Source organism: Topomyia yanbarensis, chromosome 3, assembly GCF_030247195.1.
Source record: "Topomyia yanbarensis strain Yona2022 chromosome 3, ASM3024719v1, whole genome shotgun sequence".
Lineage (NCBI taxonomy): Eukaryota > Metazoa > Arthropoda > Insecta > Diptera > Culicidae > Topomyia > Topomyia yanbarensis.
The window spans coordinates 305,168,823-305,183,707 of NC_080672.1; the positions used below are offsets into that span (position 1 = coordinate 305,168,823).

The following is a 14,885-nucleotide window of genomic DNA, read 5'->3' on the forward strand; positions in this document are numbered from 1 at the left end:
GATGTAAAAACACACTTATTGTCGTTTGAGCATCTCAATGTAGACTAATAAAATGCTGTCGTGCCACCATTATGATTATTTTCGATGCTCTATACGACAACAGTGATCCCAACAAACAATTTAGCTGGATAATTGCTTAAGCAGTTCTTATTCAGCTTAATCTTTTGTATCAAAGGCTTATTCAGCTTTCGTTGTTTGTTGGGATATTAGTTCGCTTAGTGCTTCCGAATAGCGATAGCAGAGGGGGGTCGGGTTTACCCAACGGTCGGATTTGCCCCACCTTATCCTACTTGCCGCAAAACTTTTTTTCGTTATTTTATTGTTTTTTTATCATCTACTGTCGAGTTGTTTCGTTGAAGTTTTGTTTTTTTTTCACTTGTCATCGCCGTTCAGGACGTCCGTTTTTTTCTGTCCAAAGCGACATCTGCTGGGGAATAGATTTAACTAGTGGAAAGTGTTTAACTTGCATTGCATACAAGTTTTGCTGTAATTTACAGGAATACAGGGGTATGCTAGGCGTTATTAGGTTTGTTCCAGTACCAGGAGAAACTGGAAGTACTCCGGAGCAAACAGGGAGACAATCGTTCCTGTACTATCTTCTTCTCTTTTTTCTTCTTCTGGTGGCAAACCGGAGTGAAAATGAGCAAGAATTTTTTGCTCCGGAGCAACAGGGAGTAACTTCCATGTACTGGAACAAACCTATTACTTTTCTTTGAAGCTTGGCTTGTACTAGCTTCTTGTTCGCGATAGTGAAAATGACGCAACCTAACTTCCCAATACATCACAAAAGGCCACCAATTCAACATCTTCGTCCAGCAAAGGGCAGCAAAAAGCAGCAATTCAACATCTCCCTCCCTTTTCCCCGTTTGTATACGAAGCTCAGTCACACAATAACACCCCGCAAGCCGCCTGTATAGTCTCCCACATTAGCACATCATATGGTAAGCCGATAAAACGAAATCGCTGATTGGTGGAACAATCCAGAATTCTAGGATGGGTTTTCAAAACGACCTATTGACATTTTGCTCGAACAGAGAAAATCTAGTTTGAAGTATGGCGAAAATACTTTTAATTCCTATTTAGGAACTAAACCGTTTTAAATACTAAAAAAATTGTCTTCGGTTTGGTTTTTTCCCTTCCTTTAATGGTGTAATACGGTTGATAAGAAATTGTAACGATTATTATTACTACTAAGCAAAACTTGACAATACGACCTTTTTTTGTTAATACGACATTTTACCAACGCACGATACGTCCTTTTCCCTACATAGGTCTCACATACGTCGTAGCGCATAGGACAGATCTCGAGACACGAAAGCACATGCGACTGTTAAAAAAATATATTTAATCTGTGATTAGGAAACAATTACATTTCAAATTGAGTTAACCCCCTTAGCAGCCTTAGTTCACAGTTCATCTACTTCCCAATAGAGCGCGCATTAAATGTTTCATCGAGTTTAAAAGGAAAACATAGAAATCGATGAAAAGTAGAAAGTCGAAACGTCAGTTATCTTGTTGTTTCCTCTCTATCTTCTCATACGCGCAAACGTCGTATGGGCCGGTTTTTTTGTTTTCATATTTTTTGCCGATACGACGTAGCACTTGTAAATTAAAAATTGTTTTAAAAATGAGTTTTGTGCCATTTTGTGATTACTTTATTGGTAGGTAATCAGCGTATTGCCATGTACAACAGGTAGGTTACTATTTTTTCGCTCCGTGAGTGGTGTCGGGGTATAATATTGTTTGTCGTTCCAGTACACTACCATTTTCGGTTGGAAAGGAATGGTAATTATTTCTCTGCAAAAGCATTAGATGTTTTATTCGAAAAACAATTACGAGAATAATTAATTTTCAAGGACGTAAGTAAAATGACATATTCATTTAAAAAATAGGCCATAGGTTCTTTTTATATAAGCGTATGTACAGTTGTAAAAATAACAATAAAAATGTCGCTTACGCCATTTTGTTACGCGCGTATCTCCACATCGAAGCGGTTCTAATATTGGTGTTTATACGACCGTGGGAAATCAAAAGGACGTATGCGTCGTTTGAACAAAAGTGTTTAATAAAACGTGTACGACGTTTTTTAATTTAATTAATAATGTGGTAGCCTGTCGTTTTTGGAGAATCCTATTCATTTGATACGATAGTAAGGTTCAAAAAGAGTGGTGTAGTGTAGATATCTCATTTTATTTACTTTTGTCGTTTACGGCCTTTTGAATTGAACAAGAATTCTTGTTTGGAAAGAATATAAAAGTGTGTGCAGTATCATGAAAGAGTCATAAGTATTTTGTAATTTAAACAGTGAAGTCGAATAAACAAGTAAAACCCAGAGTGGAATATTCCTTTCCCGAGCTGATCCTTGAGGATTGAATTATTTCTCGCTATCTTCCGTCCGTAAAGAATTAAATTAGGCTGAAATTCTTTTCAGGACTGGCCATCAGGAAGATAGACGATTGAAGAGCACAGATAGACCAGCGTCTCTTTGTGTGCGATGTTCCAGCAGAAGGTCTTCTGGCAGCGCGGCATTGTTGCTGTTCGAGCGAGCCGCTAGTCGTCTGTGTCGCAAATTGTCGGCGTTGGTATGTTAAGCCAACAAGGCGTCTGCGCTCCAAATTTTCGTCGGTGGCATGTGGAGCCAACACTTCCTAAAAAGTCGATTACACTGATCGGATCTCCAGCCGCAGTATCAATTGAGGTTTTATGGTAGTTTAATAGGCTCTGATAAAACTTAGATTGCCCCTGTAGCGTGCTATAAAACTTATTTCTGAGGTGTCGCTTGTATCGCGAAAATTCGTTCCATGTGATATGTGTTAAGACAAATTATGATATTAGAGACGTCCTGGACACCCGCTCACGGAATTTATTCCAGATGTATAACGGTTGCGTTGACCTGTTTTCAAACGAAAACCTCCGTTAAATGGATTCGCGTTGCTACGAAAATACAATGCTCGATGATAATTATCTCAAATTCTTAAAAGACAACATAGCAGACTCCGTAAAAGTTCTCTCGGTTAAAGTTGACTCAAAGCCGCTATCTCCAACCGTAAATACACCTTGGAAAAAGGATTGAAAAGGATATCATCCGCTAAAAACTAGAATCACTAATATTTGTGGAGCTAAGGTTGCGTTTGAAACGACGAAAAAGCAGTCTCACAACATGAGGAGCTGTCTATTTGTCAGTACTTGATCCCAGCATGACGGATGATGAAGTTTTTATCCTTATGAAAGATTACCTGGGGGAAGGTTTGTAACCGAGAATAGTTCGTCTAGTTCCTAAGGATAAGAAGGTGACATCGCTGAGCTTCAACTAAAATTGATGTAATCTGTTAGGGCACCAATTTGGCACTGGGTGGAAAAATACCCTAATTGGTGTTACACTCTCCATTGAGTGTAATGTTTGTGCAACATGACTTGGTTCCCATATCGGGAATCGAACACGGGCCTTCCGGATGAAAGCCGGATATCCCATGTTATCTAGTGGTTAGGATATCCGGCTCTCACCCGGAAGGCTCCTGTTCGATTCCCAATATGGGAACCAAGTCATGTTGTACAAACATTACACTCTACAGAAAGTGTACAATCAGAGAAATACCAGAAACACAAGGAAGATGGTACGAATCGGCTCACTGGCGAGGTGGCAGCAGAAGTGGGACAACACGGAAAAGGAAAGGCCAACCTACCGGCTCATCCCAAACCTGTCGATGTGGGTCAATAGATAGTAAGGAGAGAAGAACTTCCATCTGACATAGCTCATGCCCCGCCACAGCTGCTTAAGGAAGTATCGGTCGAAACGTCTGGACATTATAAAAATGTAATGTTCGATATTATTTATTGACTGAAAAGCCGAATGTACCCCTATCTACCAACGACAGTCGTAACATCACCTATTACTTCCAACAATGGCCGCTATACATAAAACGCAAAAGCCGGACACCAACCCGGATACAGGGTGTCCCATATCAAATTGCACCATCGAAAAAACGCTGTAGAAAATAACCCCAATTTGCCAATAAATACATGATCTGGCATGCGATCTGCTCATGTGGCAAACGAAGTGCGTCATTCGTGACTACCGGGACTGTAAACGGGGAGATATTCAGAAAACGAGAACGAGAAAAATCTGCGGCGAGATTGTAGAATCAATGTCTTGATTTGCCTTGCAATAGAAGTCATTCTAAAACCTTCACTGAAACTACTATCAAAATACTCACACAACCATCAAGCTCAGTAATCCTTAGTCGCGTGATACCTATTCTAAGAGAGCTTTGAAGCTTAAATTTTACTTTGATTGTATTACATAGGAAATGCATACAAGCTAGTCAGCTTGCCATTTTTTCGGTTCATGGATCGACACATCTGACAAACGAATTGCTACGCGCGGGTGAAAGTGTAGATTGGGTAGTTTATAAAGCTCCGACAGACTGCGGCCTCGCCACGTACCGAAAACATTAACACCATCGCGACCGCCAAGGATCGCCGCCGGTGCGATAGGGTAGAGTGACAGAACCAAACTTTGGCCCATTTTTACTGCGCAGGATCGATAATGAATTGTTGATGGTAACATCACTAACATGTGCAGAAAAAGCAGACAAGACAGTGCCGTTGTAAGGGTTGGCACTATTCTGAGATTCTGTTTCATGCAAGGAAGACCGACAAAGCCAACGCAGTACAGTTTATCAAATATTCCATCTTAAATTGAATAAGCACACTCGGGCAAAAAATATAGCGAATTTCATACGAATATCGTATATTTTTTAGCCACATAAAATATACGATTATTTTAAGAATATTTTATGAAACGGTATTTATTTTGTCAAAACGGTTTGCTACACTAAGGCAAAACGCATAGCGAAATTCATAAGATTTATCTGATTATGACTAGAAAATTAAACTATGTTTTCATAAGATTAATATGAAATCCATACGACTTGCATGATGAATTTCATACGAGCATCCTATGATTCTCATAAACATAAGAGAAATGAATAATATTGTCTTATGATAATTCATGATGCCTTATAGAACATGAAATCATAGCAAACCGATTTGACCAAATAAATGCCGTTTCAGAAGATAATATTATGATTTACATGCGTACTACTTGTGGCTAAAAATTATACGATATTCCTATAAAACTCGCTGTATTTTTTGCCTGAGTGTATGATTTCTTTTCCATAGGGCAGCTTTGACAATATTATACATTTCTATTATGTTTATGAGAATCATACTACTATACTATACAATTCATTCAACTGGCATAAAATGTTTAGATAATCTCATAAAATGTTGAGATAATCATAAAAGTCGTATGTTTTCATATTAATCTTAGGCAAACATAAGAAGAATATGCACAGGAAAGTAACAGTTATGTTACTTTCCTTTGCATCATAAGATAATTATGAAATTTGCTGTGCATTTTACCTGAGTGTATGTAAATTATATACCGTTGTTGGTTTCAATCTTCCAATACAGTGCAAAAAAGGAATTTATTCCGGTTGCAACGAATATGTTGTACTATAAATAGGGTATGCTAGATTGGAAGATAATAAATATTCCCAAGATCTTGTCACACCGTGTGCTATGTGCATAAGGATCAAATCTCTGACGCTACTTTTTGAACTACTTTTTGTTTATGTTCATCGATGAAAATTATCTTAAGGAATCTTATAAAATGAGGTTACGATTATAGAAGTAAATTTTGAAATGAAGATTAATGGTTCCATTATTATATTTACTACATTTCATTACATAGAAATTGTTTTAAAAGTTTACAGTATTGGACAAAACAAAGAGAAAACTCCAGAATAAACATAAAAACTAGGACTTTTAATATTTTGTTACATACCGAAACAAAATAAATGGAATTACTAGATAGACATAAGTATAGGACAATTAATTTATGATATTCAATTGTTTGTATCATAATGGAGTACGTAAAATGCAGTTTTGTTTATGTATTACGAAACCTTCATTTTATTTTCAACTTTTGTTTTGTATTGAATCGTTTTTTGGTAAGTGCACGGTAATTGAAAATTCTTCGCAATATTTTTTTATTCGTGATTCATCAGATATTGAAGATATTAATTTAAAATCGTAAAGTTTAAAAGGAGTGTGATTTGTAAGATAATGATCCGCATACGTATATATTTAGAGCTGCCGCTAACGCTATATTGCTTTTATGCTTGTATAATGCTCTTGTAGAGCTTGATTGCCGAAAATAGGGTTTTCATGCAATATTAATGATAATTAATAAGAAATTTACTTGGGTTCGTCGAAATATGGTAGCATTCGACAAAATGACATATTCGCTGAAACGACTCATGCGGTAAAATAGAGCCTTGACATAATAATACATTCGGAAAAATGAGCCTCAGGTAATTGAATTTCGGCGCATTGACAATCAGTGGAAAGATCTTATAACAAAAATACACCCAAAATTTCACCAGGCCAGATTTATTCTTTCCCTTCCAAGCATTTAGCACCATTTGTTTAATTAATTTGGGTAATCAATAAGCATAAAAAGAACCAGAAACTGGCTATACAGGCGTTTTTATGTCAGCCTTTATAAATCTATTTTAAATTTAAGGGTATCTCCTCATCATTTAGCTTAAAAAATCCATTTGATAAGCTTCAATCGTTACAATTATTATCGCACAATATTCTTGCAAAGTTTCAAAGTTTAACTAATTAACATCTCATGCCCGTAAGTTTCCTTTAACTTGAATTTTCTCTCCATTTTATGAAAATCATGTTTTTCCTTTCTCATATAGAAAGGCTATGCAATCACTCTGAAAATCGTCAACCTAATCCCGGTCCGGAAGGTCGAGTGTTATATAGCATTCGACTCAGCTCGTCGATATCGGAAAACGTCTGTGTGTGTATGTATGACCTCTGTTTCTCAGAGACGTCAGAGGCGATTTACACAAACTTGATCTCAAATGAAAGGTACAACCTTCCCATTGGCTACTATTGATTTTTTTATTGATTGGACTTTCGGTTCCAGAGTTACGGCTTGAAGAGTGCGGCCACACAGCAAATTCCCAAATAAACCGAACTGAAAAATTCTCAAAGGGGGAAGTAAGGGAAAATTTCAGAATCGAATTTGTATTTTTGATGCCAAATTACTTTGAAATGCATGAAACGTCGAGATGTGATGAAATCTCGAAAAAATTTTTTTAACAAAAATTGACGTTGTTGGACTTTGGCATATAGAATAGAAGACTATGTAATCACTCTGAAAATCGTCAACCTAATCCCGGGTCAGGGATTTTAAATCATTTGACCGAAGGTTTTTCGTTATTGGTTTCCGTTAATTTCATGCGCCGGGCTGCAAATCTTGAACAGAAAGAATTGTGATTTCAGTTGGTTTCTCCAAGTCAATCAGTCTTGTCGACTATGTACGGGGAACGTGCCATTTGAGCCAATATATTCTGATATGTAACATTCCAGGTGACAACGTTCGTCGTATAACATGTCATACCCGTCGGCTCTATCTACTACATTAGATTAAATGTGTAATGCACATTCAGATTTGTCTACATGATCGTCGTAGCAGTAATAAAAATAACGGTTTTTTGGTATGGAAGTGGTGCCATCTACCAACCGGCTCTATAAAAACTTGAATGATGAACGAACACCATCATCACCGTCAAGTTTTTTACATTCGAAACCTAAATTTGAAAAATAGCACCTAAAAGCCATAAACTGACGTGCGACTTGCCACGCTCGTATTTAAACTTACGTGTATATAAACGGTGGCTGGTGCAGTCACACGACGAGCACACATTTTGCCTTGCTACCCACTCCAACAGTTGTTTACCGAGGAAGCATGCCTTTCGTATGGATTGCCACACACACACACATTGTGGAGCTTATTGATGGTAACCATCAGTTACCGTACGGAACTCAGGTGAATGTATGTAGTAGTGAAAACTGTAATGGTCCTGTTTTGTGAGTTCCTCCATTCATTTCTTAGTGGAGATCTCGATTCGAGAATCTAACTGTTTGGTTAAGGGGTTACATACCTTTTTATTTTTCAAAAACTTGAGCATATTTTCCCAAATTTTTATAGGGAAATAGATCGATGTTTACAGCACTTCCAAGCGCACTTCGTCTACCAAGAGCAGTGGTAACTTGGAGTTTTGAACTCGATTATCTTGAAATGTCGTTTTTCCAAAATGGCTTTTCCGTGATCACGATTGTCGAAAAACCACTTAACCGATTTTCTTCAATTTTTTTTCAATTGATCGTAATTAGTTTCTCTCGTACCTTAACAATTCTTTTTTTTTATGCAGAAATTTTTGTTATGTGCATGAGCAATTTTAAATACAATTTTTAGAGGTTGAAAAAACAATGATTTTTTAGGAAAAACATTCCTGAAGGCAGCGAAAAAATATTATTTATTCAATTAATGATTAAGATACGAGTAATATTTAGGGTGAAGTGCCTATTTTCACCATACTAAGGAGGGCGCCTCACTGATTCATTAATTACTCAGCCTACAAACAATGGAATGCGTGCAAATTGGCATCAAAAGCTTTGCTTCGTTGTTAACTACCAAGATAATAACATACATGCGCTGAAAACAGTGAAATTCTCGTGTTTGAGCGCAACGAAAACACGAATCGAGTGCCCCTATTGTTGCGCTACCATTTGACTCAATGTGTTAAACAAAGATGGCAGACACTGCTCTAACCAACGGCTTCAAATGGGTAGCGTGATAATAGAAACATAGCGATAATGGGCTCATCACCCTATATGCCAATGTATTTTTTTTTAATTTTGTGATTTTAGGTGATCTTCAATCGTGATCACCGCAAACCTCTTAAATAAAAAAGGGTTTCGGGGAAAAAGCCACAACTCCGCCAATGAATAATATATTTTTACAAACTTATGCTTGTTTATTTTATTAAAAAATGTACAACCAAGATACTATCAGTTTTATGTAATTAAATTATTGCTTTATGCCTTTACGTAAATTCAAACTTTCTTGACCTTTTTCTCACAAAAAGGTATGTAACCCCTTAAGTCATCCAGGGTCGAAAAAACCGCGCATTTGACGCCGGGATGAAATGAGATGATTCATACTGTCCTTTTAATGCATTCTAGTATTGGTGGTTGCTTAGTTTGTATGCGCAAGACTCTTTTTAACCCTTTCATGCTCAATTTTTTTTTTTCAAGCACATACAGGGTGTATAAACTATTTTTTGCTAAAACGGTTGAGGTAAAGAAACACGAAAAACCAATTTTGATGGAGATAGGTTCTATTGTCACAGTACAAGAAGCTGCTCAATGTTAACCTTCATCGGAAGATCATTACAATTACCCTAGAATCTTTACAATAGATCAATTGCAAAGAGAAAGTAGCCGAAGTCAGCCTAAATTGTTTGGTTTTATCAGTTTTCAATAATCTTTCATGACAATGAAAATACAACAAAATTTTGTTTTCCATCGTTAACTGAAACTGTCGGCGGCAACATTGCTACAGTGAAATCTAATCAAACTAATTATGATAACGGATAATACTTAGGGGAACCCGGGGCTAATATGACCCCCTTGATTTCTCAGAAAATCGTAAGACTTTCTAACTATCACTCTGAAACATTAATTTTGATATATGCAGTTCATTCTGCAGCGTTTTTAGAAAGGAGATACATCGTGCTTCATTTTTTTGCCATCCACAAAACAAAAATCATTATACAGATCGGACTCACTTATCCAGGTATTCGATTATCCGTGATTCGATTATCCGGGGAAAATGATTCGATTATTCAAATGTTCCGAAAAAAAATCAACTAGAATGTCTGATGATAGTGCTAATTCGATCATTGCAATCAATAGACCTTTTTTCGGGGAATGGGGGGGTCTAGGGTTCACCTCCTCTCAAATGCGGCCTATTTCAAAAATAGCTTATATATGGGTTATTCCGTGCAAAGTGACCAAAACTTCGAATCGACCTTCACGGATTGGAACCAGTTTTGAAGAAATTGGTCACCATCATCTAATAACTTAAGTTATTATGTCGATTGAACCACCCCTCGGTCAATGTGAACACTCCTAACTTGAACAAATTGTTTAAAAAATGTTTTTCTTCGGATTATATCTCTAGTACTGTTTGCACTAGAATCAATCAGCGAGATGATTTTATAAGAATTTGTTCAAAGTATCTAGAAAATATACTAGTTTTTACGGACGGTGTTGCCAAATATGTAACGTTTTAGTTTTAAACGAAAAGTTCATTTTGCTTGTAATACACATATCGGTTACCGCACACCATTTTGGCACATAAAATATCATTATACCTACTTTGCTTGGTCGGTTTCTGGTACTCTTGGGATAGTGATGACATACTTCTTAGAATTCTGTTTGGATTCCAGGATTTCGATCGAATTTTTCTTAGCATTCCAATAGAATCTTTCAGAATTTCAATTGAATCCCTACCCGTATTTCTACGGTTTTTTCCCTGCGTTTTGATGCAGGATTCTAAAGAAAAGTTTCTCAGAGGTCTGGTGAAATCTTTCTCAAGATTGATGTTCCTATTTTCAATAAAATCCGGTCTAAAATTCTGATGAATATCCTGCTCTGAGTTCCGGTGGAATTTGACACAATATTGCTCTTCTCCCATTATCCCCTGTTACAATTGATTCTTGCTCAGATTTCCAATGGCATCTTTAACCTCTTCATGTCCATGTTGTTGTTCATAAACAACTACGTTTCTAAACGACCATTACTTTTGATTTACACAACATATGTTTACAATGACAAATAAAGCTAATAACTGGGACTAACATTTTTCATTTGAGCACTAACAGTTATAAATATTATCAATAGAAAAGAAGTAATTATAATTAATCTGATTGGGTTTCGCTGAAGTAGTGCTGCCAGGGATAGTTTCTGTTAATGATGAAAATAAAACTTTGGAATATTTTCGTAGCTTGGCAATATTATTTAAAACTGATAAAACAGACGCCAGTTCTAAGGAAAAATAATTTTGGAAACCTATACACGGTAGAAACAAGTTGGTCAAGAAAGGATTAACATGATTATGATAAGAGACCCTGCAGTCACTGAAGGCGATTTCAATTCTTGGCTAGCTCAAACAAAGATGGATGTTAGACTATGTAAAGAGGGCACTAGCATGACTTCTCGCCGAGGCGGCCGGGGACCCATCATCTACGCAATCTTTGGTAGTCCTTCGCTGGTGGCAAACATGAGTGAGAGAGTTTGCGAAGACTACATGCGTAGTAATCACCTGACAATCCGGTACGACATTGGTCAACTATATGATGCTACAAGGACAAGGACAAGGATCTCTTTGCGGAGGCACAACGCACTCCTTTCTAATTAGAATGAGAGTTAGAAGAAACGCCAACGAGCTATGATATGTGACCACCACGTAAATTAAACTGGAGCCAAGAAACAGACGACCCCCAGCTTACTTACTTAATTTTTAGTAGTATACGAGTAATCAAATCATATTCTCCGGAAAATCGAAGCCCGGGTAATCGAGTTTGACCTATTTTGCAAATGACACACGCCTTGTAAAAAGTTTGTCTTAAAATTTGTACACAAATAGCTATAAACAACTGATACATTTCGTTATACCGCTACCAATCTCTATACATTCCTAGGAATAATCTAGTACAAGACCTAAGCAGCATTGGCCGAGAAACAAGTGTACCGATTCGAAATGTGTTGGGGACAATGGACATACCGTATATGATGATGATAAACAATTTCCTCATGAATACTAAAACACAAATCTAACATAAGTCAAAAGAAGCTCATAACCTTACTGTTTAACTAAACTAACCTTTAATCAAAAATTCGAATTCTAACAATTTTCAAAAGATTTTATTTATTGTGCGTTTGATATTCGGCTCTGTAATGGGAAACCAATGATCCTAATAAAATTATTTAAAAAAAAATCTCTATACATACAGGGTGTTTGGTTCATACTTAAGAATCTCTCGAGGGGTGATTTACTGTCATATTTGGAGAAAAAATCTTTCTACACATACCATCAAATCTGAACCATTTCAGAGTTATTGAACTTTTTGTGTAAAAAAAATTTATTTATCTTAAAACACCTCTAACTCGAAAAGTATAACTCCTATTTTAAATCTTTTAGTTCCTTTGGAAAGGTGAGAAAGTTTACTATTGAATGGTGTTCTCATATTTTTCAGTTAACTAGTTTTAATTTCTTTTTAGTTGTCAAGTAGTTAAAAGTTAGTGTTTTTGATGAGGTTTTTGTTAATTTTCTCAAAATAATGAATTATGATTATAGCAATATCTATTATCCAAAAGTTGGGTTTGAGAACGTTTCATAATTTGTTCTTCAACATAATATTCCTATCTCTTCTCGTTTCCTTGTAATTTCACTTCTAAACTTTTCCTGTAATCGATTTGCAAGTTCTTACAAGTCTCTAATCTACAAAATATGCTGTATATCGCTATTACCAGGGCTTCATTGGAAAGCTGAGTAAATTTCCTTTCGATGTATGTACAGATATCTTTTAGTTAAGTGTACTACTAAATGACTTTTTACTAGTAAAATTGCTCATAATTAGCGTTTTTGGTTAAGTTTTGTAATTATTCTAATTATTAATCAACTAAATTAATCGTCACTTTATTTGGTGCCCCTTAATATTCTCTACAGCTTGTTATTTGACACTTTATCCCTATCGTTTTTCATTTCGCTGCGATTTAATAGTTAACACAGCATGACCTCATCACAAACGTATTGGATTCGAAATCGTTTTTGCATATGAAATGAAGAGATAAAAATGTTTTTGCTTCGAAACTAAAAGAGATAATTGAATAGAGTCAAAGAAAGAATTGTAGAGCTTGCTGAGATGCATTAACTCCATGATAATAATGGTGATGTTTATTATTTACTATTTTAAGAAAATAACGAAAATGCCAATAATAACACTAACTTTAAACTAATTTACAGCTAAAAGAATACTAAATTCACTTAACTGAAAGGTATTAATACATTTCTCTCTGTAAAATTTTCCTGGCTTTCGAATAAAAATAAGAAAAGGCACATTAAGTGCCATACTTTTTCAATAAGAGCTAGTATTAGTGAATATGAGATAAAAATATCCAAGCTCAATAACCCAAATACGTGGTCTTTTTTCAACATATTTTAAATTCTCTAAGTGTTCTGGAAAGAAGAAGAAATGACCAACGTTATATACTTTTATTAGAAGTACTATGTGGTTTTGAGTCAACAATGTGAAAGTACTCATGTTTTGCGAGTTTTCATTAAAAATATGAAAATTGCCCTAAATTTTTTTTTAAAAAGCGTCTTTGTTTAAATAGAAAATTAGGGAGAACATTTAATTCCGCATCCAACGACCTATTTCTGTTCAAAATCGGTTGGAAAATGACAGAGTTATTAATTTTTTTTCCAAATTAGAAACTTGCTCGCATGAACTTTTAAGGGGACGGTCTCATACAAAATTTTCAAACAATAGATTCTTGTTTGCTCGATTAAGTATACATTCAAAAGTACGCGTGTGAACTTTGAGCTTGGAAATTGGAAAAAATAACGGAAGATACAATTATAGCATTTTTATATTGCGAGACAATACCTCACTAACCCCACAGCAAAAAAAATATGAAAATTAACTTAAGCGTATTTCATGATATCGCAGAAAAACTATTCGTGTAATTATGTTTCACGAATAAATTTACGCTATGTATCATGCACATAAAATGGCCCCTGAAAATCGTGCAAATCTGTATGTTCCTATGAAAATTTACATTATTCTGCTAGACACCTGCGCGCTATTCATTCAACTTGCAGGTAAAATATCTTATTTTTACACGATTTTATACGAAACGGTGTTGAGCAGAGAGAAAAACTAACTGCGTCATACACATACATGCACGAACACAACTCAATACGCTTGGATCGTCCACGCTCAAGCAAAGCTTATGTACGCCACTTTGCAATCACGTTGTTATGTGTCGCTTTAGCCTAGTCCATAAGGGGGTGTCTCTGGTGAGTCAATGATTGTCGGTTCAAGTCTTGGTAGTATTATTTAACGGATTTTTTTGATGTCGGAATCGTCACCAATACATACGTAAGTTATTTATAGTACGATTTGTGGCCAATGTAAAATTAATCTCTCGCATAATTTTACACTACTAGTCGCGTTCCCTTTATGTGCAGTATATTTAGCATAATTTTACATGATTTTTTTTTATCTGTGCCCTTAAGAGTTCATGCGAGAAAGATTTCGGCAAATGTCTGTGCGTGTGTCTGTATATGTGTATTTATGTATGTGTGTGTATGTATGTGCGTCTGTGTGTATGTGACCCAAAATATCACTCATTTTTCAGAGATGGTGGAACCGATTTTGATAAACTTAGTCTCTAATGAAAGGTACAACCACAGATATCAGACATTTAAGCTAGAACAAAATTTGTTAAAAACCTGTGTAAACTTTTAAATAAAAATAATTTGATTATTTTAATAAATTCTATAATATTTTATACGTTTTCTGGCTTGACCAAATTTTGATTGTAACACCCTGTATTTAAAACTATTGTTTATTTATGGCTGACTTTTAACTTCAAGTACATTCTTTATGTTAGTTTTTCCCTGTAACAGCTTGAGAATCAAATAGTGAAAAGCTCATTCTGGGCAGTCACGACATTGTGATTTAGAGGGTGGGAAAGGATATGGGTCAGATCAGCTACACTACGCAGGTGTGATCTCCACCGAATCGCTAGGTGTATAACGTCTCTTTCAATTAGACAAATTGCAATTTATTGCCCTTTTATTATACCAGGCTCTTCGTGGGGGAATCATCGTCGCGCACCTTTTTGCAGTGCAATAATAGGTACAGTAGTTTTTTATTCCCATTTTT

The 14,885-nt window shown here is 35.8% G+C and overlaps 1 protein-coding gene across 6 annotated transcripts in view; it reads right to left on the reverse strand.

Annotated features, from left to right (window-relative positions):
• Window positions 1–14,885, reverse strand: part of LOC131693366 (uncharacterized) — a 122,442-nt gene that overhangs the window by 53,860 nt on the left and 53,697 nt on the right. The window lies entirely within an intron of this gene.